The 26,121-nt window shown below is 46.4% G+C and overlaps 1 pseudogene across 1 annotated transcript; it reads left to right on the top strand.

The window, feature by feature from the left end:
• The first annotated feature begins 4,477 nt into the window (after window positions 1-4,477).
• LOC149336878 (uncharacterized) lies at window positions 4,478-25,322 on the top strand (annotated as a pseudogene). Its single transcript, XR_016284523.1, has 11 exons — window positions 4,478-4,548; window positions 7,169-7,195; window positions 7,507-7,598; window positions 12,288-12,449; window positions 13,010-13,256; window positions 14,541-14,697; window positions 15,260-15,372; window positions 20,023-20,151; window positions 20,808-21,011; window positions 22,835-22,957; window positions 25,124-25,322. The product of XR_016284523.1 is annotated as an uncharacterized LOC149336878 (transcript).
• Window positions 25,323-26,121: the final 799 nt, after the last annotated feature.

The following is a 26,121-nucleotide window of genomic DNA, read 5'->3' as shown; positions in this document are numbered from 1 at the left end:
CTTCCTCAAGAAACACTCCGCTAACAGTTCTTGATTGTCATGAAGGAAGCTTTGTGGTCAGAGAAAGAGGTAAATATATGCGCGACTTGCTGCAACAATGCCTGGTTCTCAAAGGAGAGGTCTATGGAAGTATTTCGCGAGGTCGTCACAGCCGTGGGAGGCGTTACGAGCGAGAGGAACGGGATGTTCTCCCACACGAGTGGTAGGGAATTCCTGTTTATCTTTATATCTACATTAAAGTCCCCCCCCCCACCCTTCCACCCTGGCAGGTGGCAGCTCATGGTTGATCGGGAAAGTTCGCTCTTCGTTGTCAGCGCTAACGCATACGGCTAGGCCAGCCCACATCTCTCTCATCACCCCACGTACATATAAGCGCGATTCAGGCGTCCACTGACCTAGGGAGCCAGTTATGCGCATTTCCGTTCCCTAAAGTGATCTGAGTGTAAAACGTTGTCAACGCCAACGACAATGAACACAACAAACTGCGAAGGCCTATGGTTTCAGGGCCGGCACAACGTTGTCAATGCCAACGCATGCAGCACACATCTGTCCCTACCCCCACATAGCTTAAAGCACGCTTGAGGTGCCCACCCTTCCAGGAGGGCAGTTATGCACCTGCCCACTGGTTCAGGTGTCCACCGAGATGTGTGAGATAGTTCGCCATTTCCTTTCCTCAAAACCCAATTTACCCAGTTTGCCTTCTGCTTGCCAAGCTCCCGCTAAATTGGTCTCGCAGCTTAAAGCGCGACTAAGGTGTCCACTGCTGGTTAGAACGGACAACGGCGACGCCGTGAAACGCAGAAACGGGTGCCAAAGAGCGGCGTTCTAAACACGTGAAGCAGAACCTGAATCAACATTTGGGATACTTTTTGTCCGAGCTGAGCGTTCCGGGAGCGAAGGCACTCGGTGCGGGCTTCCGAAGCTTCTCCTTCCAAGCCGATGATGGTGGTGGTGGTGGTGAAAACATTTATTTAGAAGGGACAGGAGGTTTGTTTGGATCAGCCCGTAAGAGACCGACCCTTACAAACACTAGGTATAGGTTCCTATTTGGGACCCCAGTGGCGGTGGCCGCCGCCCGGGCGCGCCCGACTAAGGCTTGTTGGGCCTGTAAGTCGTGGCAGCCGAGCAGGGTCGCCTACCAGTCCACCCGGGTTGGGTTGGGGATGGGGGGAATAGCGGGGTTGGAGGGGCAGGCCCACACCATGTGATAGGTGTCCGAAGACACCGCACTACAATGCGCGCAGCTGCCGCTAAATGAGGGGTCAAAATGTGTTAGTGCTGCCGGGTACAGCAATGTATTTGGTGGGAAGGCGGAGAAGGAGCCCCTCATCCGCCTTCTCGAGGCCTTTACATGGGCTAGGGTAAAGGCGATGACTATTTTGATAGTAGGTTGTAATATCTCTGAACATACAGACCGGATTAAAATGGGGTCCCTGATAGGGTGGGGAGGAGAACATTGCCGGTGGCATACCATGCATGCAACGATTCAATCTCGTCACCTCGGCTTTGCTCATCACTCGCGAGCGGTAAGACGTGGGGCGTCTACACACAGAAAATAAAATAAATAAAGAGACCAAGACATAAAGGGGGTGACCGTGAGAGCGCGCATTGTCTCCCCTGTTAGGTTGGTCTCTCCTGGATGGTCGGAGACCCCGGAAACGTTTTCTCTAGCATGGAGTACGGCAAAAAAGGAAAAAAAAAGAAATAAAACTGCAAAGAGAGAATGAGGACGATTTCAGAGAAAGGGCGAAAGAAAGGGGAGAGGGAGCAGTGCGGAAGCCAAGGGTACCTAAGATAGCACGAAGGTAAATATGGAGGCATAAATTGAACAAAAAATAAAAAAGAAAGAAGAGGAACAAAGGATGATTGAGGGAGACAGGGCAGTTCGGGGCGAAGGGGCAGGGAGAAAGAAACGGTAAAGCAGCGTTATTAATTACTGGGAAATGCTCTGACCGTGTGCAAAACCTTTTTAAAGGATTATGCCAGTGCCAGAATGTACCTCAGAGATTCCATGTTTCCTCTGGATACGTTTATCCTGCTGGTTGTAAGGTTTGAATTTGTGGATTAGGAATGCTTTGCCCAGATGAAAAGTTTTCTAGTCGAAACGTTGGCCCTGAGGCTTCCCCCCTCCTTTGTCCACTTTGTGAGTTTCAAGACACCATCGGTCTACCCTTATTTACCATGGACTCTAATCCTACAAGGGTACGGCAGGTACTTGCAAAGCATTCGTGCTTACTTTTTCTGTCGGCGACGAGGGCGGCTGTACAATTCTAGAAACTGATTTTATTCCGTGTTCTTGCTGAATTAAAACGAAAAAAAAAGATCGGGAACGCCACTAAAAACGACCCTTACTTCAAAACTTTGCTTAATTACCCTCTTCTTAGGTTCTCAGTACTCTTAGACTCAATTTAGCGCAAGCAGCTTTTCTTGTGCCCTAGCAAAGCGGCATTGTCGGTACACTGCTGCTTTCAGACCGGTGTCAACGCAGTGTCTGAGCAAATCCTGCTAAACTTCCTCTCGCGCGCTGAACTCGGAACCACGGATAGCCTATGGCCCCATGCTCGGCAACTCTAAATTTCACCAGAAAACTCCTTCATGGCAATGCCTATTTTCAACAAATCTTCCGGTGAGCAAGATCAACGAAATGAGTGGCTTTTCATGCAGCTTGCAGCAATACTCGGCAAGCCTTTCTCAAAGCAGCCTGTTCGACGACTACTTGATAAACATGACCAGAAAGTAGCATGTGCGAAAGTGGCTCTCAAGAAAAAGCCAAAACAGGCTTTCGCTCACTCATCACGTGTTACTGAGCTGCAGGCCACTCTGCTGCCCCCGCAGTAGAGATGGCCGAGTGATTTCACCGTCCGTTTTGTAGGCAGAAGGTGAGGGGTTCGATCGCCAGCGTCGCATCTGAGCCACCAGATTTGCAGCGGTTGCAAATGACTTTCTCTTGCTTCGCGATCTTCTTGTCAAGTGTGAAATACTATAAATAATGGTGCATTGGAACACACAGCGCGAAAGACACATTTTCTGAACAAACGACCACAAAGGGCGATCGACAGGAAACACGCCTTAGAGGGCACAGTAATAATGTAACAAACAACGACAAAGACTCGCGCGGTGTAGCCCACTGACTCACGTGCGAGGGATGCTCGCCAAAGCTCAGTACAACAAAATTGTTCTATAGGCACTTCGATAAGACAACGCGAGAGGGGTTGATTCATATCACATCACCAAATCATAGAGACACGTGCATCGGAAAAACCGAATATATGCCTAACACATAATAAAATTGCAATATTCATGCCTAAAATGGGGACTGTTTGTCATGTATAATCTTCCGTGTTTGTAAACCCTTCATTTCTTTCCTTATCCTCGTGATTTCAGCCGCCCTTGCGTATAAATTGAGTACCATGGCGAATAAAGTTAGTTGAGAGTCAGCACTCGTCCTATGTTGTCACTTCCTCAGTCTGTGTTTTTTACCGTTGTTCGTTCCAATCGATCGTTACCAACTCGCTCTACTTCTATAAATATGAGTATCTGATGCCTGCTCACGCCAAATATGTTAGCAAAGGCGCTCTTCGGCTAAGATACGCTTCCACCTTCGAAGTCCACTTAAATCATCACCATCTACCATGGTGGTCCTCGACCGCCATTGGTCACTGACTAGCAAGCGTCGAATATATGAAAAACCTTACCGAAAAGCACGAGTGAGAAAAGAAAACATCTGCGGAGGCTGAAGAAGAATGTGTACTCAAAACTGGAACGTCCTCAATCGCGGCGAGTGATCTCGGGAACAAGTTTGTCGCCACGTTCGTCAGGCGGGTTGATCGTGATCATGATGTTTCACGCGCCAGATGTTAGGAACATTAAACTGTTGGCACTATACCTCCGTGCGTGGTCCGGGATGGGCCTGTACGTAGGGCACATGGCGGAAGGCGCGTGGCGGAAGTCGCAGGTCGGCGTCGACGTCAAAATACTAATAATAAATATTCTGCGGCCCTCGCGTTCTCTTTGAAACATCTTCCGGCGCAACTCGACATCCGCCCCCCAAGCTGCTGATAAGGTCAACCACCGAGCGCACTTGTGCCAAACGGAAGAGCATAGCAAGCAGCTTTTTACTTATGTCCGAAGCAAAACTAACTGCAAATAACGTGTTATATAGTAAGTCGAATTTGCTGTCTACCTCGCAGAGTGGTTTCATGTCATCGGTCACCGATGAATTTCAACACCTGACTGCTCAGGAACGCCGCAATGCTACCCGGCGACGGCAACGCGCCGAAGAACCGCCAGAAGAACGCGCGCACCATTGCTAACGCAGTTTACCCGGTTTGACCACAGCTAAACCATTGCCAATTTTTTTAATAATCCCATTCTGCGCATGCGCGCCCCACCTCCTCCAGCTTAATTGCTTGAAAATAAAACCGCAAGCTCTTACAGAGCATGCACAGTTCATGTTAGTGACAGGTGCATGCCACAGATGGCGGCAGCTGTCAACTGCCAGCTGGCTCCCCACAGCGGCTCTCTGCGGAACCAGATCGCACAGTTCATGTTAGTGACAGGTGCATGCCACAGATGGCGGCAGCTGTCAAGTGCCAGCTGGCTCCCCACAGCGGCTCTCGGCGGAACCAGATCCCGCCTGTGTCCCGCCTGCGTTTGTTTTCAACCAGTGGCAGACGAATTATCGCCACTCCTCAGAGGATGCCACGTCTTGTGAATAGGGCGGGTGCTTTGCAAATGAGTGCGTAGAAGCGGGTCGAATCTTGCGTTTGCATCTGCTTTCTTGCATCATCTGAATGTCCTTCTAGGCGCTGCTGTTAAAGAAATAGTAGCAGGAAAGACCACTTCCAAAGCAAGGAAATGCTTCAAGAAAGAAGACATTCGGATGTTGATAGCGCCTCAAGATTGATTCGGGCAAAATCGAAGTTACTGCATGGGTTCGCCGTTACGAACTCTTGAATACTGAGAAAGAGAAGGAAGAGAAAGGCGGATCTCCGACAGCGGTTTCGCTGCATCACAATGAGTGAGTCTTTACGCATATGTGACTGCTCCGTGCAGTCTTCACTGCAACTCCATTCCATCTAAGAGTTATAGCATTGCTATGCAATTCATCTGGCAGCAATTGACATCTTATTGCTACGCACCGGTGGGTCTCATCTCGGTGGTGCTGCTTATTCTGCTCATGGCGCTAGCGCACTGTTAAGAACACTATGCATTGTTCTTTGCTTCGCGATGAGCAAGATAGAGAATAACTTGTTAAATATACCCTGAACATCGGGGTTCGACGCTGAACTGTTCTTTAGCACTGCGTCGATTCGAACTGAACTGTGTACTTTTTCCCCTTATTGCTGCTGTACCAGTCTCTTTGCTTCAAATATGTCGCCATCAGGTCGGTAGAGCGCAATATTTATTTTATTTCTGCACCCTCAAGGTCAGGGGCATCTCAAGATTCCTGGTTGGGTTTGACCCTATGAATTAGTGCTTTCGAACTAAAAAAATGCACCAGGGCATGCAGCGATGGGCCGGTTACGTGTCTGTTGTTTTTGCAGCACAATATATTGCAAACAGAAAAAAAAAGCTCAAACTTATTTCTTCCCTGGATAGTTGGCGCCCGCACGAATTGCTTTGTAGGAGTGGCAGCGTGCATTCTGGAGCAGGTCGTCGGTATTAGTAGCAGCACTCCTTAACTGATCGAGGCCAGGTCTTAGGCGTGTTTTCTACTTCGGACTTAAGAGATGCGTCCATGCTGGCGAGTCCGCTTAGTATGCCCACAACCTTCGTTCAGGAGTGAGGCGCGTTTTTGTTTTCCACGAATTCAGCGGACATCCGGAATGGACACGAAGCACGTTAATTTTTACCAGAAATTAAATTTATTGTTAGGACTGGATTACAGTCGGACGCCGCGATATTGAGACAGTGAAACAAAATGGCACACTTTCATTACAATCCACGGTGGGGCTTAACAACTGAAACACCCTACTTGCGTCATTCACCTTACATCCTCTTTAAACGTGCGCTCATTTATTCCGCGGCAAGTGAAAGGGTCCGGGCTCCAAGTACCAGTCTAAGAGTAGCCCCTGTAGTCTTCCACAGCATGATACTCCTGGCTTCAGGAGTTTCTCACTGGAGCTGGTAGGAATGCGAAGCACTATTCGTACTTCGCTCTATTAAGGAGAACTTACTCACTCTTTACAGCCACAGAGGTCTATTCGTGTTTAGAGAGCAGCAAATACGGGTGTCTCCACAAATTTTTTCCATAGCGACAAAAAGGAAGGCAGTTGGAGTGTCGTATCCTCGTCACGACAACGTTATCTAACAGAAAAGATTCGAATCGCCGACGGTAAAAATAGAGCCGCTTCGTATCCCTGTCCCTCAAGCAATTCCGCCTTCGCCGCCGCCGCTTTATCGCGGTACGAGCGTGGGCAGGAATCATTCAATTTTAAGCGCCAGTTCTCTTCCGGTAGCCAAGTGCACTGACTTCCCGGGTTCAAACCCGACCGCGGCGGCACCGTTTCGATGGAGGTGAAATGCAGAAAGGCACCCTTGTGCTGTTCGATCTCAGCGCACGTTGAAGATACCCAGGTGGTCGAAATTATTCCTGAGCCCCCCACTACGGCACCTCTTTCTCTCTTTCCTTCCCTCATGGCGCGGTTTCGGTGTCCGCCCCATGTAAGACAAGTACTTCGCTATTTCCTTGCCCGATTTTAATTTTTTGCTTGGCTAAATTTAGTTAACTATTCTATTATAGAGCTCTCTCATGCAAATAATATCCGCCATGTTGTAAAATCTATCTCCACAAACAACTTTGTCGTATATCTCATAGCTTTTCCACAAAGAATCTGTATTGAATAATTTGAAACATAAAGTATACGTTGTAACGAAATCAATGCCGTGCTCAAAAACGCTTACACGATGACCATTTCTTTTCCCCGCCCAGTGGAGATCGCTATTGAAGAAGATGCAGGAGCTCCGGCTGAGACTGTTATGGCCGAATATGACGAGGAAGAAACAAGTGAGTGATCTAAAGCGATTATCCTACGTTCTGCACTGTAGTTTACCTCTTTTGTAATTTCCGAAATAGTTTTTGGCAATTGTTTCCACTCTCGTTGACGATTGTAATTTTGCAATCAGTTAAAGCAAGCTTGTTTATGCTTTCCATTTGTATTCTCAGAGAGCACAACAGCTCTTGCAACTACCGGTAAGTAAACAGATCGGACACAAGTTGGAAAAGCCTTGAAGCTGAAAGTGGGCACTCACGTTTGCTTGCCTAATCGTATTTGTTTTTACAGTTTCTGAAGGAGTTAAACCAGTGTAAGTAAATTAAAAAGGAAAAGAGGGCATTTTAATGCTGTACTGTTGTGAAGTCGAAAAACATTCTGATGATGACCTGCAGAAAAGCGTTTTTTTTTTCATTTTACCTTTCAGCGGTGTTACAGAGCGCATTGGTTAAGTGAGAGTGAAACCTGGAAGTGTGTCTTCGATGGCAAAAATTCCCGCCTTTCCTTTCAGGGCTGACCCTTGGCGCTCCACGTGGGTCATGTATGCTGGTCTTCTGACCGTGATGGTGCTGTTCCTGCTCGCTTCCATGGCGCTCTCAAATGGTACGTTCACAGTAGAGTGAACTAAGATAGGAGTATCGGAGTTGGAGAATGCGCGAGCGGCCGCGAGAAGCCAGAAGTGGCCGCTGCCCACAGGGGCACTGGCATAGAGTTAATGGTGTTGGTGCGCTATTCCTGAGCAACCCAAAGTGCGATATCAAATTCTCAAATTGCTGCACACTCTTTTCTACAAGAAACTTCACTCACTACAAAAGAGCTTTCATAAGACTCCAAAACTGCAGTCATCCTTCGTTCACTGAGAAGTAATCGTCCCGGGCCACAACTTACTTGGCGGTTTTCGAGAGCAGACGACGTCTAAGATTCACGACCACCGAAGCATACGTAGCGTTCTCTACTCGCCTGCATAACAATAAACCACCAGCGTCAACAACTATATGCCAGTCAGCCTGTCGGCTGATCGCGTTTTTGCACTACATCATTTTTGTGGCCAAGCTTCCAAATAGGTGCTCATCAAGAAGTCCGCAAGTTTTATTAATGAATAGCTGGTGCCTTGTTTGTCTTTTTTTCGGAAAACCAGGTCACCTTGTAAGTTGTAGACTAGAAGATCGCGAGATATATCCCGCGGTCTGCCTCACAGCGAAGGGTGTACTGCGAATTAATATTGATATTTCAGTGTGTAACGGTGAACTTTCAGAGCGCTCCTTAACTTGTCCGGTTTCCTGACGAAACATGAGGAGCCTTCCATGCATGCTACCTTATCTTAAGGAGGCATCGATGGGATCCATCCATGTTTAGAACCGTGCTTAGCCACCTCTTGAGTAAGGAGGCGCTCAGAGCGACGAGAAGGCGCTGGTGCGCGTCTGACATCGAGAATATGTTTCTAATAACAGAAATTTATCTGTTTACGCAAAATACGAACACATTAAAACCATGGTACTTATTTTGGGGTTCGCACGCCTATGTGCGCTCGTTACGCATTATATGCATGTACTGTTTTACTGCTACCGATGGCTTAGCAGAAAAGCATAGTTGGCTTGCCAACGTCCAATTGTTTTCTGTGCTGTGTCAGCAGGTATTAAATGTTCGCACATCACTGTAGAAGACCCGTACATCAAACCTCTTGGACCATAGTAGTTGGGAAACTCCGTTTCCAAATGAGACTGGTTCCAGTGGCCAGTTTACAGCGGCTTTAAGATGTCGGGCCTTCTGGAAGTGACTGATATAAGCTTTCAGAATTCGTCGCCTTCATCTTCTTAAGAGCGTTTTTTACTGTTTCTTTTACCTCTTACTTTATCTCAATTTGTTGCAAGGCGGTTGTTTCATTACTGACCCCAGGCGTCGCGGCAATGTGTAAGCGCCCGAATTTTCGCCGACTCCGAACACCCTTTGTTAATACATGGACCCTATAGGGGAAGTTTCGCAACCGGTAAAATAAAGAGCTCTGAGCGTACACGTCACCATGAGCGAGCAAAACCGCACGAAAAACAAGTGTGGCGAATTCGTCGACCGTGCGGGCAGCGGTTACGAAGCCTAACAGGGACGAAGCTACCATTTTAATGTGATAGCGTTAAGGCTCACGTTTCGCAGACAATCTGGTGCCGTCGGCGTTGTGAGCAAAAAACCCCGGACAGGCAATCTGGGAGGAACACCTTGGTCACGTGATCTTGTGGCGACATCATAACCTGCCAACCATATTGTGAGCAAAGTGACCAACGTGGAAGGTGGCTGTTAAATTAATTACTTGACGCGAGTGATTACTAAGGAAGAGCAACATGCGACGCACAAGCCCCACGGGTGACATCACCTGCCAACGCAGGGAAGCTGCACATCGCGCTGATTTACTGCGCCTGGAGAGGTATGAGGACTCCCAGGTATCTCTGGGTGTAAAGTACAGAATGGCGAATACCGCATATATAGACATATACCCATTAGATCTATCAGGTCATACTCGTAAGGCGAACTTGAGTGTCCCCTCCAACTTTTAATGCACGCGTCGCCGCAGCTGACGGAGTCGCTCTAGTGCGCGAGCGCGGATCCGGGGGTTTTGTAATGAAGCATGCGCTCCGATCGAGGAAAGACTAAGGAAGCGTGGAGGTAGCTTGTGCGCACCTCGTGAAAAGGACGCTCAGAGGGAGGCCTCACAAAGGGATTCTGATAAGGCGTATTTAAACATTGACCGAAGGAAGGCGAGTCGTTCTTGAGGCATAATCAATGAGGCAAGAAGCGCTCTGAAAACTGGCCCAGAAATGCTGCGGGCGCGGAGTGGCAGCAATAAGTACATCATATCTCTCTCAGAGACGCAGTGGTGTTACAGTGTACTGCCAGGAAAACTTTCAAAAACACACCAGACCGCATTAGCTGCAGCTCAGATGCGGAAACTTCAGCTCCACATAGAAGCCACACCATTTACTCTGCGGGGAAATACGGGGTGTTAATTCGCGGTCTTTTTCTATGTACATTCTGCTCCTCCGATAAATGCATTTCTGTATGTATGCACACTTTCGCAACCATTTACTTGTGGTCATTCACCCGTTAGAAATGAAAACAATCGAAAATGGGTGAGCTAGCTAGCTAGGCATTATAGCACGAAACACTACAAATTTTCAAATATGATGGCCTAGTTGCAGAGCGAATAACACTTGACACATGTGAAAAGGAAAACAGGAGGTAACAATTTACGTGTCGGGAGAGCGTCATCAGAGCTAAGACTGTCATCACATCTCAGCATTATCTTATTGCGTAAGGAAGAGGACGTCAAGGACTTGAAAAATTAGGACAATAAACTTAATTTACTTTGCCGAGAAGGTATTCTCTGAAATATTAATAGAACGAGGAGACCCTCGGACTGCAATTACCTAAAAGGCCGGGTAGTTTTCGTAATGGCTGTCAACAATAAGCCATTTCCACACTATTTGTCCGGTGATAGAGAAATGCGCAGGATATAAACAACCCCTATATAGTGACTTGAGAGAATATGAAAGACCATTTTTCTTTCAGTAGAAGCCTTGGCACTCATGCAGGCATTACGGACTCAGAGAGTAGAACAGCCTCATTCCAATAAGGAAGGGTGTCAGTAAGGGAGTCAGGATCTCTTCAGTGCTATTCACCGCATGTTTACGGGAGGCATTCAGAGATCTGGACTGGGGGACGAACTGATCATGATCACTGACTTAGGCAAACATGGAGCGCATTTGGCACGTACTCCCACGTCATGAGTGGGTTTACCAGTGTCATTTAAGAGAGATGTATATACATAACAGCTGTATCTGAACAGGACTCACCTATCGGGCAGAAACGTGAGGGTCAACGGAAAGAGTGCCACATAAATTCAGGACAGTGCAGCGAGCTATGGAAAGAAAAATTATAGGTGCAGGGTAGAAACACGAATTAATGACATCCTAGCCGAAATCAACAAGAAGAAATGAGCATGGGCACGTCGTGTAATGTGACGCCTGGAGAACCGATGGTCCTTAAGAGTAACGGAGTGGATTCCAAGAGAAGGCAAGCGTAGCAGAAGGTGGCAGAAAGTTACGTGGGCGGATGGAATTAGGATAAGGAGGCCGCAGCTGCCACAGGAGCGGGATAATTCGAGGGATACGAAAAAGACCTTTGTCCTGCAGTGTGTGTAGTCAGGCTGATGATGATGGTGATGATGATGAGTCGTCTGTTTATTGTGCTCCAGTGCTGTAGCAGGTGCAGGTTTTTAAAGCAGTGTTTTTTACCATATAATATGCTTGCTTGTGGTGTGCAAGGAAGTTTGTGACTTTAAAAAAAAGAGACTTGAAAGTACTTTTCGAATTTCATAGCTCGCTAGTTTGATATCAATCTTTCGTCGCTAAGTTGTGTTTCGACGGTGGTTCTCAGTGCCTGTTGAGCGTACAGTACTGCGGCCTACGCTTAGCTGGAGAATGCGACGGCCAGTGCATAAAATTTCTGTACTTTTTCAACAGGTTTCTTACATATTTGCCTGGAGCGAGCTAAATCCTTCGGATAGAGTTTTTGGCGTTGTTACAACCGCGGAATTAGCTGCAGCTTCTATTGTGTTTTGGTGCACTCAGGTGCGGTTTCCAAAGTTCGGCCGAATGAAGTCCTTAATCGTTCTGCTCGTTCAGTTGTTAAATAGCGCCCCGTGAGTGCGGTTTTTGGTGTATTCTATTTCATCTAAACATTGGGGTTGTCTTGGCCCAAGAAGCCGCAGAAAGTACAGTGCCTGATGAGTGATGAGATAGCTGATGTTACCTGCCAAGTTCTTCGAATCATGAACCTCTACATTAAAATTCAGTTGCTAGGACAAGACAGGTATTTAGATTCCCTTCAAAAAGAAACGAAAATGAGTGTGTGCACATGCCATGAACAATCGAGAAGACAAGTTTTCTTCAAATATATCGTGTTAGTTCATACTTTTTGGTAATTACTAATCATATCAGTTTGCCCACCTATACGACGAATAACTGTCAGAGGCAGATAGATTGCGCCGCATGTTTATCGGATTGTTCCGATTGTCTTCATTTTTGTTTGTGACAATTTTCACTGCAAGCGAAACCTTTCGTCAAATACACGTTGAAAGCGTTACGACTACAGAAAAGGTAATGCCTGCGTTACAATGACCCTCTGTCGAGTCTCTCATTACACGAATTGTGAATTCAGGTTCTCTTCTTTTTTCGTCAGATTTTTGGAACCATTCTTACAGAACTTTACCACTGCGTTAACTTCTGTTTAACAAATTCTCAGCCCTTTATGACCGTTCGGCGCTGGGCACGGCTGAACTGGACATCACCACAGCTTTGGCAAGGTACCGGCCAGCGGAGCACGACAAGGGACCGGCACAAACACCAAATGCTGCTCTGGACTCGGATGAGGCTCCGACTGCTTCTTCTGAAAAGCTGACACGAAATGCTGGTCTAGACTCGGACGAGACTCCGACTGCTTCTTCTGAAAAGCTGACACTCGCTACAACAAAATCAATGAAAGCGAGTGAGTAAACACTCCGCCTGTTTCTAAAGGCTTATCTTCATTATGTACAGGTGTCCAGCAAAGTTTTCGAAACACGAAAATCACGAAAATCACCATGATTTCCTCGCTTTCTAGATGCACAGCAAGGCATTGAGGGGTACATTGTGCAGGTGGAAGAAGGAAGTTCAAAGCACACCTACCAGTTCGTGGCCGCATGTTTGGAATGACCCCTAATAGGGCTTTGTTGTAATTTTCCTGCTCGGAAAACTTTTGTTCGTGCCTTGTTAGCGCACAGAATTCTCTTTTGGCGAAGTGTGGTCAACTCGGGCAATACATCGGTACGCACAAGACAAATATGTACACCCCAGCGCAGAGCGTGTGCTCGTACTCTAGTAGTCATCCCCATATCAGTCTTGCAAGTGTTTCTTACATAAAAAAATGCGTGCTCTCTTTTCCATTTCGTGTAGCTTTCGCTCACATATATCACGCGAATAACTCACTTGCAACGCCAACTCTGCACGCAGGTCGCGCTCCCCTCCGTGGGTCCCTTCTGTGCACCGTGGGCGTCAAGCTGAACCGGAGCCTGCCGCTGCCCGACGATGGTCTCTGCGACTTCACTTTCTTCGACTCGCTGCAGCGCGACGGCTCCAACGAGCTGGGCGGACCCTTCGAGGAGAACTTCCACCACTTTGTGCGGTACGCCGCCGAGCACGCGACGACCGAGTACGGCGTGGGATTCGACTACAAGTGAGCGGACATGGAGGCGCTAAAATTTTGTGCTAGCCCTCTAAAATATTCCCCTTTCATTGACTTGGGCTTATTGCTATATGCAAACATCTATCGTAGGTCTGTACCATCAAGTTCACCGCAGGCAGAATATTTTCGTCCTTACTGCGCTTTTCGGAGAACCCGGACCAGGTTTGCTGGACAAAATAGACAACCAATAGTGCCATTCACTTTTTCCTTCATGATCAGATTTCAGAGCACCAAAGCATTGACTAAGATGAAGTGCAGTACCTGCTCAAATGTGATCTGTGTAGTGATAAAAATATACAATAATAATAAAATAAAAAAAAAACTGGACAAGAAATCTAGGGCAGAATGTTATAATTTTAGGCACACCTTCGCAACGGGATCAGTATGGGATTGGCTGCATTTAACTGCTGCATTTTTTAATTCTTATGTACTCCGGCTCACACGTCATGATCTGTTGTTCTAGACAACAGTTCGGTTAGTTTCTGCAGTCACATCGTAGATTACGACATACATTCCACGCCTTACAAATATTTAAATGTTTAAACTTTACGCTGTGCGGACAGTTCAGAGGTGAACACCATATAGTATATCTTTTTTTAAAAGATCGCCCGCCTTGCGGAAAATATTCCCACTGTCTCGAGGTCATCAACGGCTATATTTTCCGCGTGTTTTCTTCTCGCAGTCGGCGGGTTACTGGTTCTATGCGCTATTCTCCAAATAGAGAGCCATCACTATTTGCAGAATAGCGCGTTTCTTTCCTCTAACCCACTGAAAGAAAAGCACGAGCTGATGATTGCTGTCGAACTGCAGGAAGTGTCGTAGCCTGGCTAGTTTCACAATGGCCTAAGCAATGTACTGCCTTGTTTCGCCTCGCAAGAAGGAAGGTTGTGAATTCATGCTACAGACGTCTGATGTGCAAGAAGAAAACAGAGCGAAGAAGATTGCGAAGATGCGCCAATTGGCGATATAGAAACGATAGACTTTGCTCGTATTAAAAGCCGAGATAATGTGGATAGTGACGGGTTGTGCGAGTAAAGACTTTTTGTAGCAATTGGAAAGAAATATACACTCGCCAACGACAACAAACAAAAAAGATAAGTATTGGAAAGTTAGTGCCTTTACGAGCTCCCGGAGTGTACACTTCTTCCCGACACACTATGTACCCAGCGCATAATTTAGTAAAGATTTTTTTCAATGCGAAATGACCACTGCTCCTTGCATAGTGTGCGGAGTGTATACCGTGGTATGTTATTTTTCGTTCACGACGTTTTGCAGCGCCTTTGAAGAGATGGACGATATTCTTTCCGATCCATCTGCCAAAGCGCACCTCGACAGCCTTTGGGACCAGAGGATCTTTCACTTCGGATACATCAACACTCCGTTTTCAGACTTCTCGCACGATAAATTCACACAGCTCATGGAGATCCTAAAGGCAAGTGTCTACAACGGAACTATCAATTGTACCTTTCGAACTACTGTAGAAAATTTGGGAAAAGAAGCGTTAAATTCAAATCTTTATATTTTTGGTGCCGTCTAATTTCCCATTAATGTTTTTCATTATATTTAAACTCAGCTTAACTTCCAGTGCTAGGTATAGCATAGCACTACGAGACCTACTAGGTACCAAAATCGCGATTACTTGCTCGTAAGTTGCGATCGCAAATTTTGTATACCGTAGTTCAATAAACGTTTCCTTTCGTTGAAGGAACAGTTAAAAATAAATAAAATTCGGCACGTTTGGTAGCTTAGGATAAAAAATTATGGCCGCCATTTGTACCTGCCAGCTCAGTTGTATATGCTCAAAGCTGAAAAAACAGTGTTGGCACTGATTTCTTATCTTAGCATCTTCATGTGATGTCAGCTGTACAAGTGCCATCTTTCACTAAGAATTGAAAAAAAGGTATAAATTAGGTGGGGAGTTTGTGTCTTGTGCAAAAATGTCAAGCTCGAAAAAAAAAGCATGTTCAGTGTATACGCTTTCGGTTGCTCCGCAGACCGTGTCCTCCATGATACGGGACAGGAGGGGTGACGAACGTCCCTCCTACACCGTCCTGGTGGCGGCTATGCACACCGACCTCTGGATCAAGCATGCCGCGCACGTTTTCAGGTGGGCACGGGCGCTATCCCATTCAATAGAACGGTCACCCCAAGCAGGCGCTCAGAGCATTTCATAGTTGCAATGCCAAGAAAGAAGGCAACTGGCGAAGAATAAATTTTGATTGGAGAAAGCTTCATGAAGATATACGTTACAACATACTTGCTTTTCACGAATTTGAAAATATCTGGTATTCAGCATGGTATGGCCGATGGCTGGTCGCGGCGGCTAGAATGTCTTTGGAGGAGAAATTCTTGAGGCCCGTGTACTCTGCGATGTCAGTGCACGTTAGAGAACCCCAGGCGGTCGAAATTTCCGGAGCCCTTCACTACGGCGTCTCTCATAGCCTGAGTCGCTTTGGGACGTTAAACCCCATAAACTAAACTAAACTAAACTAAAATATCTGGTCTCGAGAAACAATTTTAATATCCGTGCTCCCAGTCCAAAAGGAGCGGACATTTTATACACATAACTATTAAACTTAAGGCGTCACGTACCTCCTCCTTACTAAAAGGGTTCCAATTATATTGTTATTAAAGGACTCCTCTGAACAGTTTATGACGCCCACCACCGCCGAAACTTTGATTGGTGTTGTGTTCACTCTTTTTCGTACCCCGGTCGCTGTACACATACGTCGGCAAGTTTCATAATGCAAAAATCTGTCGCAGCACGAACGAAACGGGGACAACAAGAGAGAACAAACACGACAGAACGATTGCTGCTTCGTGTCGTGTTTGTTGTCTCTTGTTGTCGCCGTTTCGTTCGCGCTGCGACAGATTTTTGTAATATGTATCCACACCAGTCCTATTTTGAACTGTTGTAGGCAATCCATTTGGGACCAATATCGGTCTCGTAAATTTGGCCTGCGTCGGACTAATGTCCGCCTTTCATGTGCTCCTTACAAATCTTATATTGCGCACATATAGGTCACTTTGCTCCATCGTGGGCAGGCCTATTGTAGTCTTCAACAAAGGAGGCCGTTCAAGCCCATGTGTGCTCCGTTAATCGGCCTCATGTAGGTAGCCTACAGCGGCTTCATTTAGTGGTACCACATTGACTATAATAAATGCAGCCTAGATCTACGCAATGGGTACTGTGCTGAGCTGATCAGTCCACTTGTAGTCGCATGGGTTCTAGTTTGGGTGCTGTTGCTGTTTAGTACGAGCGCTCTAGTTTCTTTTTTTGCTCCCAACGTGATTCTTGGCGCTTTACATGTATGCTTGTAAGCACTGTAAAAACACTCTGTACAGGTAAGCACATGTAAGCACTGTGAACAGGTTCGCAAGTATTAAGATTGTTTTGAAGCAGTCACTCATGCACATCGACAGAAAAAAAGCATGTGGACAGAATAACCACACATGCAGCGCAAGAATGCGGGTTTGTTCAGCCCCGTCTTGCTGGAAGTCCAAGCAACTGCGACACTTTTTGTGCATAGGATTCATTATTTTTGCTTTCATTACGCTATTAAGTAGCCAACAAGAGATAAATATTAATATGGCGCAGGCATGACAAAATTTAAGCCCCTCCACGACCGATGTAGCCTCAACCGCAGCATAGTGGGGCAATCCAATTTCGAACTGCGAGAATTTCACTGTACGGAGCTTACATTTCCACCGGATATGCTATCAGGACAACGGAAGGGGACTTATACACTCGAATGCATAAATGTCGCCTCAGTCAGCCCTTCCGCTACTGGTATAAAATCCATATGAGATCCACAGTGACTAGACCATTTAAGAGCACACTCATACCTGTCCGAGTGCGTCTGGAAGTTCTTTTAAGACTACCCTATTATTTCTCTCCACACCCGCTTTCTTGGAAAGCGAATGACTGCCTTCTCGATATGTTTGCAACAGAAAATGCGTACAAGATTTTTGGACATAAATTTTAATATTGAGGCAACTGTAGAATATTGCAAGGTACTTTTACCAAAATATTGAAAATAATGGCCCATTTTTTCGATGCATAGAAATTGCATAGAAGCGATACGAAGATTTGTGCATCACTCGTATCGAGTAGTTAAGTAAACCAATAGGAAACGTGTTTTAATACGACAACAACGTTACCAGGGAAACACTGCAAGCCTTCCGAAGAGAGATCTGCAGATATATCGAAATAATCTTACAATACATGTAAACTTTGCGTTCATAAACAATTTCCCGTCGAAAAATAGGCTTGTCTGGGCCTGATTAGATTATGGTACCTCACTACCTTTCTGGGAGCGTTATTCCGAGTATCAAGCTTTAGAGCTTCAGTTGTTGAAAAGTTTAACTTTCCGAACCGAAAACCGAGAACCGAAAATAAAGTAGAGCAATGGAAAAGAATTCCACTGGTTCAAATTGCAGCTTTCGGGTCTCTGAGTATTCTCTGGGCTTGAGTCGGGAGGCTACTGTTAGCGTAAAATCACTTGGAGACGTTAAACTACCTCACGATTCAGACGTTTGTGAGGAACATGCAGCCATTTTGTGTCTCAAAGATGGTAGCGTGCGATAATGGAAAACAGTACTGTGAAATATGTAGATATTGGAGATGCCACCCGGCCTAAACTGCTTACGTGAGGCCAACTCGGAGCTAAGATCGTGTCCTATTTGAACATGATTATATTTTGAGACTCGCTCTCAAACAACCCTATGCCTACTCCGTACTTCAGGAACCGGTATGCACGTCCAATAAGAGGGCGTAAGACAAAACTCGCAGTCGCCTTTCTAAGCAGGATGCATGCGTTCATTTAGCACGCTGCTTGAATTTCTTGCTCTTATCACGATAACTACAAGTAAATGGATGGATGGATGGATGGATGGATGAATGGATGGATAGGAGCGCCCCCTTTGAAACAGGGTGGTGGCAATTGCCACCATGCTCAGCTTTTCTTTCTGTATTATTTTTTTATTTACTGTGTTGGCAATTCTCATTAAGATTCGCCATCAACTTTACCTACGGTTTTCTACAATTCTAACCTTATCCCACATCTCTGTTTTTCAGCCACCAATCCTCCAATCGCTTTTTGCTAACTTCCACTGCAGATTTATTTACATGACCATTGTTATCTTTAAACCCTAGGGCCTCAGGAAGAGTGACTGTGCCTGCATCGACATCCGGATGGATACCATCACACGCATTTTAGTATGAGATGTTCAATTGTTTAACCAGATCTACCACACACTGCACATGTGTCATCTTCTTCGTTAAATTTATTTTTGTAGCTGCGTGTTCTAAGACACCCTGACCTAGCTTCCAAAAGTAGGGCACTGCCTCTTGAGTTATCATAGAAAAATTCTTTCCTGATCTGCCTTTTCCAGTATCGATATAGTTCTACACTATGTTTCTTTTCCATTGAATTCATCCAATTTTTAAGTAATAGTAAGCCTCAGTGGCGCCCCCTTGCGGCGTATTGTGGCCCCAGGCCACAATTCAGTGATGAGGTTGGCACCAGAACCCGCAGGCCGAGCGAGGCGATTAAAAATAACAATTCGATACTAAACGTTAGTAGGGCTCCTTCTCCCTCGTTGTTACTCTGGCATGTTTAGGTTTCAAAACGAACTTTTTTTAATGTTCAACAATGAAGCGTATTAACAGGAGCCGCATGTTGCCAGCGTTCATTTTGCTTCTATATTGGCTACCGTCTTTTTGACTTGCTTAACTGACAAGCTCCTCCTCTCATACTTAAGGGAAATAAATAGCGCACAAGAGAAGACGGGACAAGCGAGGAGACACAGACAAGCGCTAACTTTCAACAGACGGTTTATTGCAAAATCGGGAGCATATATACACATGTCCAGATAGGCAACAAAGAACAGGATCGAAGATAACATCAAAAAGACACACACCCCCTCGACAGCCATCTGGTTATCGTGCCAGATATGCAAGCTCTTTTTTCGACAAATTAACGGAAGGTTCGCTGACACAATCCGGTCCAAAGCGCACGATGTTCGACGCTTCAACAATCTCCCTGGTGAGTTGGTCGCGGTGATGATACAAGATCACAGTATCTTCAAAAATTGGACGGCAAGGAGGGTCGCAGTCACATGTCTTACAATGCAAAGCCAAATGCCCGTCGACACCACCTCTGACTTTCTTCGCGTGCTCTTTTAGGCGTACGTTGAGGCATCTGCCCGTTTGCCCGATGTAGAATCTACCGCAGGACAAGGGGATCTTGTAGACTACCCCCAGCCGACAATGGACGTAGGACTGCCTATGTCTGATATTACAGTCGGGTCTACGCGTTTTGATCGGGCAACTCATTCTGCACAATCTCCCCAGCCTCTCAGGAGCCGTGAACACGACCTTCACATGAGACCGTTGACCCACCTTCTTGAGGTTGTGTGATACCTTATGCATGTAAGGTATCACCGCCAACTTTTCTTTCTCACTTCTATCCTTTTTCTTTTTCCTGTCCTCTGCTCTTTGTTCATGACTCAGGCGAGAAGCTTCCTTCCTTTTGCGATGCAAGCATTCAGCTACCGAAGCTATCTCCTCTCCTCTCCTATCCTCCTATCTCCTATCTCCTATCTCCTATCTCCTATCTCCTATCCTCCTCTCAGATGGCATGGACATCTCTAGAGACATGCATGCTTCCAAAGTTTAGGCTCGTTTCTGATAAACAACCCATTTTTACACAAACCTCTGGGCATTGCTCAACCAATATTTCCCTGCATTTTCCAGGGACACCTTCGAGCCCGATTCTGTGTGTTGGTGGGTCACCTGTCCAGCCTTGAGAGCGAGTCCGTGAGCTGCGAAATATTACCGCCAACGACGCTCGTGCACTTCTCGCGCCGCGGTTCACCAAGCCTGGTGAGAGCGGCTTGACCTGCCTACGTCAGCCAAGTGCTTAGAGACATGTACGATGTCCCTCTGCGCACTGACAAAGACATGTTTGTCGAGAGAGTCTGCTCAATTTCTCCCGTCGCTTTTCTTGTATACCGCTTTGCGACATCTTCTGCCCCCAGCAGACACGGCTTCCGGTTGTGCGAAGAACTTCGGTCTATACTTCTTCATTGCCCCTTCGGACAGTTAGACGCCATCGCTCCACTACTGTGCATTCGTGTAGCAGTTGCGGTATGGCGCCGGCCATTCCAGTGCCATGTTTTGTTTACACATTTTGCATGTTATAATATTTGTTCACTGTGAACTGTCGCCATTTTGGTCGGCTGACTACGCCGCCGCCATGTATTCTACCTTTAGAAGTAAGCTACGTAGACCCCAAGTCAAACCATTAGTTCTCCATAGTTGCACGTGTACATCTTCCGTTCAGCAGTGAAGCGATATACGTCGATAACGCTGGTACTGAGCCTTAATGCCACTGTTTGCTAGCACTTCTTTGCAGTTATCAACAGACCAAAGCATGCCAGTGAGAACACCAGCATGGCACCTGGACTTATGCAACAGTGCGATGCATAATGCCGCATAGGAAATCCAACACCGTGATGGTGTCGTCGCTCTTTACCCAGACGGACGCCCACATCACCGTCCGTAAGCTGAATACCAGGGGCATCCAGTCTGCGCTGTTCGTCTCGGTTGCGATGTTCGGTCGGTGGTACAAGCCGCGCTACCAGAACGCGGAGATGCGCGCTCGAAGTGGGTCGCGGAGCGGATTCGGATTCCTCCAGAAGTGCAGGCACGACTCCGAAGAAGCCCTCGGAAGCCCCGTGCAGGTGCGTCTCTTACTTTCAGCTTCCACCCGAAGATTTCCTCGTGAACGTCTAAAGAGGAGCCTATGCTGCGCAACACACGTAATGTGCGCAGCGATTTTCCTGCTTGCAACCTAGAAAAGCGGAGCTACAATGAGTACCTCCGTGACTAACCACTGGAATATTTGTCCTTGGTTGTGAATGTACTTCACATGCTGGCTTGAAGTGGGCTAGTCCGAAACCCATCATGTCAAACTCAATATTGGTGTAATTGATATATATGCTTGTAGGCTTAACTAATTGCTATCGCTAATTGCTGTATGCTGGACTACTTAGGCGCACCCTCTAGATTGTAAAAATTCCCAATACGATGCGGTAGTTCACGTAACCTTATTTTAAAACTGATAAGCTCAAGAACGCAGTACTCCGGCTCCTTAAATTCGTATATACAGCTGGTTCCGCCTAAGACTTTACACAATACTTTAAAATACGCTTTTCGAGTTAGACGAACGCTTTTTTCGGTGCAGCGTTGCCAGCGGTGTAGTACATCAGAATGCAACTAAGGCGCGCTAACTTGTAGGCTGGATAACTGCTATTGAATAGGTAACTTTTTAACTATTACTGCTAGGCTCCTTAATTATTTACACAGTTGTAGTCCACTGTAAGTAACATCCATATCAGTTTTTTAGAATTTCGAAACCGCCGTTACCCTCGGCGCAGTTTCCCGAGAAATTTTCGCTACATGGCGTCAGAATACATGCGTTTTCGAGAAGCTCGCAGGCGAAGCACCTTTCCAGTGCACGTAACTGGTCGAAATGGCCTCAATTTGTTGGGCCACAGCACAAAGGGTAACCGCGTTTTCGAAATTCCAAAACTCAAATGAATATTTCTTACGGTGGGCTGCACGCCTGTACATGTAAGCAGCCTAACAGTAATAGGTAAAAAGTTTGTTAGCACTTCATGTTTCTGATGTACTACTCCGACGACAATTATGTGCTGAAAAGAAGCTCTCTTCTCACTTAAAAAGGCTATTTTTAAAAATTGTGTTAAGTGTTAGGTGAAGTACACTGTATGAGAAAATAGGCAATATTAGGGAAAAAATATGAACGCTGACCACCTAAGTTCAAACATTGTTTTTTTTTCTTCCGGGACGGAAGCCTTGTACACAGTGATGTGATCATCAAAGTGACTGGTTTTAAATCATTTAGATACACTAACTCAAATTTTGTGCATATATCAGGTTCACATGGCTGTCCATACGATTTAAGTATAAGGCGTGGATTGTATAATAACTTACTCTAGGTCTAGCTGTGATGTTGATATTTATATTGCCGTGATATCTGCCTCATCTAAGTCAGTCTGACCGCCAATCTTGACAGCCTGTTCTGCGGGAGGGTTTGTGCAAACATCTATGTTATACACATAGCAAGCATGCGGCCTAACAAGATGATTTAATTGAGTTCCCGACTCGCCGACGTAAACACCATCTCAGCTTGAGCAGTCAATTCCGTATACGCCCCCGGGGAAACACTCTTTTTGCATTCTTTTCTTTGCGTTTAGTGCCAGCTTACACAATGCCGGCACATGTGTCTCCTCCATGTCGAGTTTTCGCAAGACGCGGCGAGACTTTCGCTTGTCCCGTGATAGAAGGCCGCTTGTGAGATGGGTAAGGGGGCGCACGGCGATCATGTCTTCCGAGAGAAATTTTAATCAGTTAACACAATTCGTTATTACAGACAATCAGGTGGACAACGTTTTGACCTCAGGGACCCGAAACGCAGGAGGCAGTAACGGGTGCTAGACTTTGGTGACTCCCCTACCCGTCTTCAATGCGGATAACTGCGCAGGTCTGCCGCGACTCGGCGTACACTGTAGCCCACCACAAGACGGAGCCCCAGGGTGCCGTGGCGTACAGCAAGGCGGCTGGAAAACTCCTCGCCTACGACAGCGCTGAATCTCTACTGCATAAGGTAATAGCTGAAAATGGGTAATCGTTTGTATATATCTAAAGGAAATATTTTATGTGTATTTATACGTGGTTTTCCATGTGAAGGGAGCCAACCCCTGAGAGAAAGCGGCGCCTGACGACTCGCTTCCGTAATCAAACCATTTCACCGAATAGCGTCCTTGCTTGTGAAGCAGCGAAGTAGAAACTTCACAAGCTGCATTAAGTCTCTGCAAGCGTCTGGCTGGCCAAATAAAGCACATCTTCAAAGCGATCAAGGGCAACGCTTTCCGATGCTTACTGCGAAGACCACAGTATCCGTTTGCAAAACCTTCAGCCTCTGCCAGAGCTCACGCACTAGCTCTTTCCTTGGTAATGAGGTAGACTTGCTGGTTTCCCGGTATAGCGCCACACGCGGGGGTTATTTTTTGTCTTATTTTTGTACCACCTTGCTCAATCGCAGATACGTTTCTCGACCGAATTCATCATGCACGTCGAAATTTCACGTTCTTGAATTCCTTTTAGTAATTAGCGGAAAATATACAGCGTTCGACCTAACTGCCCGCCTGTTTCCAGCTGCCGGAGGGAGTAGAAAAATTTCGGGGAATACTTAAGCTCCGCCTTAAGGGTATGAAGCGATAGCGTTAACGGGACCCTTCAGCACCCTACGACCCTCTTTAGATGTCATTTCGCGGGTACGGCCAATCTTCTTTATTTCTAGATGTTTATTTTCTACTGTTATTTTAATTGTTTGCCTTTTTTATTTTTATATTTGCCACCTTGGTCGCTTAGTGGTTATTGTCCTCTGCTGCTTACCTGAGTGTCGCAGGTTCGATCTCAGGCGCGGTAGTAGCATTTCGATGGAGGCCACTGTGCTGTACGATGTTAGTGCACGTTAAAGAACTCCAGGTGGTGAAATTATCTGGAGCCCTCCACTACGGCGTCCCTCATTACCTTAGTCGCTTTGGAATTTAAACCCCTAAAAACTAAACCATTTTTAATACTTTTTTCAGCACGAGATACACAAGGTCTCCCTTTAACCAAGCCGAAAGAACGTGCCTCATGGATGGCCTATAGCAATCTAACTCGCAACCGAAAGATCATGGGTTCAATTCTCATTTAATTTCTGCAATTTTCTTTTCGAAGTAATTAGCTTATTTTACATCCTTCCTTGTCATAATGGCATTGTAGTCATTCTACTACCTAGTGATCACAATTGAATTTGCTCTGATCATTTTCACTCCACATCTCAACGTGGGACGTCGCGACCCTCTCGACCCATCGCGATTTTCCGCACACACCGGCGATGACGGTGTATACAGAATGTATCGAAGAACTTTGGGGCGGTGCCTCTGCGGGAGCTGTCGCTGGCAACCCTGAGGGGGCGCTAGCATGTTACACATCATAGAACACAGCTACGATAGGATCTCTAGATAGATAGCAAAGCTTCACCTCTCCTGACCAAATATTTTAGGGGAATCCCCCAAGGTGGAGTAGATTTGTAATAAGGGAGTAATTACTCATTGACGTCCACCCGAGCGCAGCCATACGGCCACAAAGGAAAGCTATACAGCTTTCACAATAACTTCGTAGTTAAAGAAAAATTCGTCCTGGTCCGGGGTTCGAACCCGGGACCACCGCCACACCGGAGCAGTCGCTCTACCAATTGAGCTAACCGGGACGGCAAGCTTATGGTAGGGCGAGAGCGAATTGATCTATAACTCGAAGTGGGAACAGTGTTGACCTGGACGGCAAGCTTATGGTAGGGCGAGAGCGAATTGATCTATAACTCGAAGTGGGAACAGTGTTGACCTGATCTATAACTCGAAGTGGGAACAGTGTTGACCCTGTTCCCACTTCGAGTTATAGATCAATTCGCTCTCGCCCTACCATAAGCTTGCCGTCCAGGTCAACACTGTTCCCACTTCGAGTTATAGATCAATTCGCTCTCGCCCTACCATAAGCTTGCCGTCCCGGTTAGCTCAATTGGTAGAGCGACTGCTCCGGTGTGGCGGTGGTCCCGGGTTCGAACCCCGGACCAGGACGAATTTTTCTTTAACTACGAAGTTATTGTGAAAGCTGTATAGCTTTCCTTTGTGGCCGTATGGCTGCGCTCGGGTGGACGTCAATGAGTAATTACTCCCTTATTACTTCACCTCTCCTGTTTCTTTTTTTGTTTTTATGTTTTCAGTTGTGCATTGCGAGGGCAAACGTGAGCGCAGTGAACTACGGCCTCGCTGCATTCAACGTGGAATACGAGGACGGCACAGACCACTGCGGCCTGGGAAGCTTTTCCCGCCTACGGGCGCTCAAGGATTTGCTGAACGCCTTCAACGCCCGCAATTTTTCAGCTACGACAATGGAAGACTGCGCGTTGTGAAGTACTCACTTGGGAATTGATGCGTCCCGAACGCATGGATTGAAAATGAAAAAAAAAATAAACTGTTGTAATCATTTTTCTTGAATCGCAAAGGATGAACCGGTTAAGGACAGTCCTGCTTTTATTTATGACAGTGAAATCTACCCCAAGTGCCGATGAAGTGGAAGCGGCGCATTTCAAAGAAAGTTTGATGTTGGCTTGGTCAGCCCTGTCCAGGCGTGCACTTAATATGCAAAATTTGCACTTAATCTCCGCGCCTTCGGCCTCCCCGACCGATTTGAACCGCGTTTCCTTCGAATTCACCGACGCCTCACACTCCTTGCATTTATTTAACCTTCACTTGTTTGACCATCTTAGCAGCACTCGACTATTGCTACCACAAAATGCTAGAAAATCTGCAGGCGCAAAAAAAAACACTTCCAAACATGTCTTCAAATAAAATTCTGCCTACCGCAAATGCCGATCACCTAGAAAAGGAATGATTATATTCTTACAAAAATAGTTATTACAGTCCCTCTTTCTCTTTCTTTTTTTACTCCCACTTCCTCCCTTCCCTTACGGCGCGGTTCAGGTGTCCACCGAGATATGTGAGACAGATACTGCGCCACTTTCTTTCCTACAGCTGCAGGCCAGAATAGACCCGGTCGTTACGTCAGTGACCTAAACTCTGCTTTTTAGTCTACACTTCACCTAACTAGCCTAAATCTAAACAGGCCTTACTTTCAAAACATTAAAGAAAAGAACACATCTATTTGGCGCAGTCACGTCGCTCTCGTAGTCGTCAGTCCGTCCGGTCCCTGTCACTCCGA

This window comes from Amblyomma mixtum, chromosome 7, assembly GCF_055824585.1.
Source record: "Amblyomma mixtum isolate Tamu chromosome 7, ASM5582458v1, whole genome shotgun sequence".
In the NCBI taxonomy this organism is placed as follows: Eukaryota; Metazoa; Arthropoda; class Arachnida; order Ixodida; family Ixodidae; genus Amblyomma; species Amblyomma mixtum.
This window is presented reverse-complemented; position numbering and strand designations above follow the sequence as displayed.